We start from the raw sequence: 6,662 nt of genomic DNA, 5'->3' as shown, positions 1-6,662 counted from the left end.
TGAAGCTGGAAAAGCACCGCAGGTCATGCGGGGAGTCAATGTTTCAGGACCCGTTTGATTTTCCTGCTCCTGTGATGCTGTCTGACCTGCTGAGCTCTTTCAGCTTCGCCCCGACTGATGTTGGACTACAGCCTAGTGTCATGTGACTTCTGTCTTTTAACATAAGGGTTAATGCCTTGCCTTTCGAATAGCAGGAGAGAAATCGGCTCGGAACACTGTTGTGCTCTCCTTACCATAACGTGGCCGCTGATCAAAACGTGTGGATTACTGTCCGAATCTTGTGCGTTCTTGGGGAAAAGCCTCTTCCTGGAATTATGCCAAACCCCCTTAACCTACCATCCTTTGTAAACCTGCACATGTTTTGTCTGCTGGTGCAATGTTATGGGATGGCCGGATTTGACTCACACAGGGCCCTCACACCCCAGCTCCAACCTGGGTTAGAAACAAATGGATTCCTTTTATATTCGAGGGATCTTGACTCTCCACAGAAATGGACACCGGGCTTTTGATTTCAGCAACGTTTGTCGAGATGTCTTTTAAAATACAGCAATACACTGCAATATTAAGTTTTCCAGTACAATTTGGGAAAAGTTGAAAAGATTGTCGCTTGGATAGGGGACAGATTTATAACTGTACAGTGTTTTGGGGGATTATATTGTAACTACTGTTTTGAAACAGTTGACTTTTATTTTGATACTCTGAGCAATATATTGACAACTGCACGGCCACAATGATACATGCATTTCTGTTAGATTTAACAGGTTCCGCCATTTGTACATAACCGTTCAGTATCCCCTGATGAAAAGTTCAGGCCTGCAGTGCAGAATTTTTCACTATTTTTGTAAAAAATATTTTTTTTGGATTTGTATTACTGCGGGGGTATGGAAGATTGTATTTTAAAATTTACCTTTTGTATTTTATGTGAATGATGTTGAAGGTGGATCTCTCTACTTTGTTTGTGAGTTGAATGCAGAAGTACCTGCCTAATTTTGTATTTATTGCTTTGCCCGTAGTTTGGCCGGTCTTGTTTACAATTTAGTGTGAGGCATGCGAGAACTTCATTGAATCCCGACGGTGTGGGGACATTTGGTCCATCAAGTCCACACCGATCCTCCGAAGAATATCCCACCCGGACCCATTCCCCTATCCTTTCCATCTACGTTCCCCTGGCTAGTGCACCCGACCCACACATCCCCTGAATAATATCGGCAATTTAGCACCCTAACCTGCACAGCTTTGGGCTGTGGGAGGAAACCGGAGTAATCCCACGCAGACACTGGGGAGAATGTGGAAGCTCCACACAATCGCCCGAGGCGGGAGTCGAACCCGGGTCCCTGGCGCTGAGAGGCAGCAGTGTTCACCACTTTGCCGCCCTTATGTCTGTCTACACCCGTGTGTCACAGTGGGCACACGTTAAGGTTTTAGTTTGAGATTCTCGACTGCAACACTTGTCTATGAAACCGGTGGTTCGTTCTGAAAGGCTCTTGTAAAATTCCCTTTCTTTGCACTGTGCCGTGTTAATTGAAGGATTTACTTGAAGCTCAGAGCAGCTCGCTGCTTCAGAAGGTTGCAAAGTCAGGCGAGACGGACATGGTGTGCACCACGATGTTAAATTGCACAGACATCTTTCACTCGAGTTTTAGGTTCAGTCAATAGCTACACTCGCGAGAAGGCAGAAGGGATGTGACATGGCGAGTTGTGTTCAGTTTTTGCGAGGGAGGCGACCACGCAATTTTTACAATGCGAGTCTTTATAGAAGTGTCAGTTTGTTAACAGAAGATGCAATAAATGCATGCCTTTTGTACCTTTTCTGTCCAGCTTGATTTGTATGTACAATGCATGAGGATGAAGCGGGTTGTCCAAGTCAGCCGGCTTCACCCTATCTCGGCTCATCGGCTGTGGAAGCCCTCGTCCGTGACTTTGCTCCCCAGGCATGAGCATCCCTGTGCAGCCAGGCTGGTGTTCCAGTTTGTACCCTGAGTGAACACACCTGCCTCTTAACTCGCACCACACTGCACCCTCCACTCCCCTCCCCACCCCCTCACTCCTATACTTGCAGATTGGCATTGTCTCGCTCTCAGTGTGACAACCTTTCTACCAAAATGTTGCGTCTGCTTTCCAGAGCCTCAGCCCTCCTGATCTCTGTACTCCCTTCCAGCCTCACACATCTGCACATCTTGGTCTCTTTGACATCCCCGTTGTTAACTTGTTCTCTTTTGGTGGTCATGCCCAGAGTTGTGTGAGGCCTTACATAGAACATAGAAGAATACAGCGCAGTACAGGCCCTTCGGCTCTCGATGTTGCGCCGATCCAAGCCCACCTAACCTACACTATCCTCCATATGCCTATCCAATGCCCGCTTAAATGCCCATAATGAGGGAGAGTCCACCACTGCTACTGGCAGGGCATTCCATGAACTCACGACTCGCTGAGTAAAGAACCTACCCCTAACATCTGTCCTATACCTACCCCCCCTTAATTTAAAGCTATGCCACCTTGTAATAGCTGACTCCATACGAGGAAAAAGATTCTCACTGTCGGCCCTATCTAAACCCCTAATCATCTTGTACACCTCTGTCAAGTCACCCCTAAACCTTCTTTTCTCCAATGAAAACAACCCCAAGTGCCTCAGCCTTTCCTCATACGATCTTTCTACTATACCAGGCAACATCCTGGTAAACCTCCTCTGCACCTGTTCCAGTGCCTCCACATCCTTCCTATAATATGGCGACCAAGACTGCACACAATACTCCAGATGCGGCTGCACCAGAGTCTTATGCAACTGCAACATGATCTCAGGACTCGGGAACTCAATTCCTCTACCAATAAAAGCCAGTACGGCATATGCCTTCTTCACCGCACTATTTACCTGGGTGGCAACTTTCAAAGATTTGTGTACATGGACACCAAGATCCCTCTGCTCATCCACACTACCAAGTATCCGACCATTAGCCCAGGACCTTAGGCCCTGCGATATCTTCCTCTAGACTTCTTCTGCCTCCTTACCCCTCAAAAGGTGCTGCTTAAAACCTTTGAATCGTCTGTCATAATGGATTGTCATCATCAGTGGCCCATCGCAGACGGGGATAACTCTGTGCCATTTTCAGGGTGAGTCCATAGGAGGCTGTATAGACCAATGCAGCTACCGCAGGCCGTGTTACACTTGGGACAGAAGGTGGTCATGGGAAGGGGTGGGTGAGGCATTGGTTTGGCAGCTCCTTTCCCTATTTCCCCTCGGCTTCTTTTTTCTCTATGTCAAGTCTCGAAGTGCACGACACCTTCCTGGATGCTGCTCCTCCATTTTGGATGGTGTCGGGCCAGTGATTCCCGGGTGTCTGTGGGAGTGCCACACTTCCCCGGTGAGGCCTTGTGGGTATGCCTGAAGCGCGTCCTCTGTCCCACCTGTAGCTCACCTGCCGTTTTGGAGCTGGGAGGAGAGCACCTGCTTGGGGAGTCTCGTATTGGCCATGAATATCTCTGGTTGACTTGGACAAGATGGTGGAGAGCCATCTTCTAGAACCGCTGCAGTGTAATGGGGATAGTACATTGACAGGGCTGTGGGGAGGGAGTCCAGAATCTCCATCCAGCAATGGTGAAAAACAGCGGTGATATAGTTCTAAATTAGGATGGTGCCTGGTTCGGAGGGGAAGTTGCAAATGCAGGCGTTTCTGAGCATCACCTGCCCCCTCAAAACTAGGATAATTAATACTGAAAATCCGTGCTCCAGAAGTAGCAGTGCACTTGGTCAAATATTTTCTAATCCTGGAGCAGATGCGATTTGAACCCAAGCCTCTTGGATCATAGATAGCAACACTACTACTGCACCACAAGAACCCTTCAGTGCACTGGCCCAAGCTGTTCCAACATGCACCTACCTGGACAGTTCTGATGCACTTAACCTGAATGCCGATCCAGGAGTTGGGGCAGCACGGTGGCTCAGTGGTTAGCACTGCTGCCTCACAGTGCCAGAGACCCGGGTTCAATTCCATCCTCAGGCAACTGTCCGTGTGGAGTTTGCACATTCTCCCCGTGTCTGCGTGGGTTTCCTCCCACAGTCCAAAGATTAGATTAGATTAGATAACCTACAGTGTGGAAATCGGCCCTACAAGTCCACACCGACCCTCTGAAGAGTAACCCACCCAGACCCATTTTCCCTCTGACTAATGCACCGAACCACTATGGGACAATTTAGCATGGCCAATTGTCCTGACCTGCACATCTTTGGAATTTGGGAGAAAACCGGAGCACCCGGAGGAAACCCACACAGACACGGGGAGAATGTGCAAACTCCACACAGATAGTCGCCCGAGGCTAGAATCGAACCTGGCCAGCAGTGCTAACCACTGAGCCACCGTGCCGCCCCAATGTGCAGGTTAGGTGATTTGGCCATGCTAAATTGCTCCATAGTGTCCAGGGTTGTGCAGGCTAGGTGGATTAGTTATGGGAAAAGCAGGGTTACAGAAATGGGGTGTGTCCAGGTGGGATGCTCCTCAAAGGGTTGGTGTGGACTCAATGGGCTGAATGGCCTAGCTTCCATGTTGTAGGGAATCTATGATGAATTCTAGACTAAAAGCACCTAGTCCAACTCTTGAATAACTCCAGAACTGATATCCCATTCACTCTGCAAGACTGCACTCACTTCCCCACCTACCCACTCTACCAGTTACCTGCCCCTCTGCTAACACTCCCACCAGACTTTAAACTGACTGTATAGCAGTTGGTTTCTTGGAAAGGATGCTGGCCAGTTTAGCATAGCCTATTCACCTAACCTGCACATCTTTGGACTGTGGGAAGAAACCGGAGCACCTGGAGGGAACCCACACAGACACGGGGAGAATGTACAAACTCCACACAGACAGTTGCCCGAGGCTGGAATCAAACCTGGCGCTGTGAGACAGCAGTGCTAACCACTGAGCCACCATGCCATCCCAGCATTGTGATGGCAATTTCTGCTCTCCAGAAACCTTTGTCTTTGAGGTGAATTCTTTAACCACGGTTCTCTCAGTGGCTGCAAAAGCAGTACTTGAATAAGTTTTATTCTGCCATAGCAGGTGATAGAATTAGTTATCAATACAAGTCTGGAATGAAGAGTTCAATGATCATTATGAAGCTGTTGTCAATTGTTTTACAAACCCATCTGGAACACTAATGTCCTTGAGAGAAGGAAACTACCATCCTTACCCAGTCTGGCCTACATGTGACTCCAGACCCACCACAATGTGGTTGACTTTTAACCTCCCCTCTGGGCAATTAGGGATGGGCAATAAATGCTGACCTAGCGTGTGAATTAATGAAAAAAAGTCCTTTATGTGTCTGAGGAAGGGTAACTTGACCCGAAATGTTAACTCTGACTTCTCTCCACAGCCCGACTTGCTGAGCTTTTACCGCAATTTTTGTTTGAGCTTCCATGCGTTAAGCTTTGTGAGAGATGAGGTAAGCTGTCAAGGAAAGTGCATTCTTTATCATAGAACATAGAAGAATACAGCGCAGTACAGGCCCTTCGGCCCTCGATGTTGCGCCGATCCAAGCCCACCTAACCTACACTAGTCCACTATCCTCCATATGGCTATCCAATGCCCGCTTAAATGCCCATAATGAGGGAGAGTCCACCACTGCTACTGGCAGGGCATTGTTTCCATTTTTCTTCACAAGAAACGCCATTGAATCTGATGAGTCAATAAAAAGATTAAATGCCTGTTCAACTTATTTCCCGTCTAGAACCTTGGAATACATTTAGTGAAGAAAATCCTTTAATTGTCTGAAGAGAACTGGAATTGAATACCTCCCAATACCTTTTACTTTCTTATATCTTGTTTTATCTGTTGTAGACACAACGGAGTGATGCCCATCTCAATAGATTTGGAGAAGATTTATTTTGTTCAAAATTGAAATCTGTTTCACTTTGAGTCAAGTTGGTATTCTGGCTGGTGGATGTGGGCTTACATTAATGTGTAGTCTCTCCTACACAGGACACTTTTCAAATTATATCTCCATCTATTACTATTGCAGATTCAAAACTAAACCGAGCACCATGGGTGACTTTCATGTGAATATGAGAAGATGTGATGTGGAGGGGCTGGTGTTGGACTGGGGTGGGCAAGGTCAGAAGTCACACAACACTAGGTCATAGTTCAACAGGTTTATTTGAAATCAGATGCTATTGGAGTGTTGCTCGTTCATCAGTGTTCCTCTGAAAACGTGTGTTTTTGAATAAACCTGTTGGATTATAACCGGGCAAAATGTTGTGTGAATTCTGATTTATGAGAAGATGGGAAGATTTTCTTTGGTCACTCTATTTTAATCAACATTTTCTGGGTGCTACATTTATGTCCCTTTATTCTCCCTTCCAAAATGAACAACTTCATATTTTCTCACATTATACGTCCTTTGCCAACCTTATCCCCCTTACTTAACCAATCTCTGTCTATTTTTTTTGTGCTGAAAATGTGTTGCTGGAAAAGCGCAGCAGGTCAGGCAGCATCCAGGGAACAGGAGAATCGACGTTTCGGGCATAAGCCCTTCTTTTTTTTGTGGCCAGTGACAAGCAGTGCCCTTACCATCCTTTTTTTTTTGTTTTATATATTTTTTTTTAACCCCCACACTACCACCTAAGTGCGGTAGTGCTTATTTTTTCCCCAGCACCCATGGTGTGTGCGTGCAGG

The sequence above is a fragment of the Chiloscyllium plagiosum genome, chromosome 9 (genome assembly GCF_004010195.1).
Source record: "Chiloscyllium plagiosum isolate BGI_BamShark_2017 chromosome 9, ASM401019v2, whole genome shotgun sequence".
Classification (NCBI taxonomy): Eukaryota; Metazoa; Chordata; class Chondrichthyes; order Orectolobiformes; family Hemiscylliidae; genus Chiloscyllium; species Chiloscyllium plagiosum.
This window is presented reverse-complemented; position numbering follows the sequence as displayed.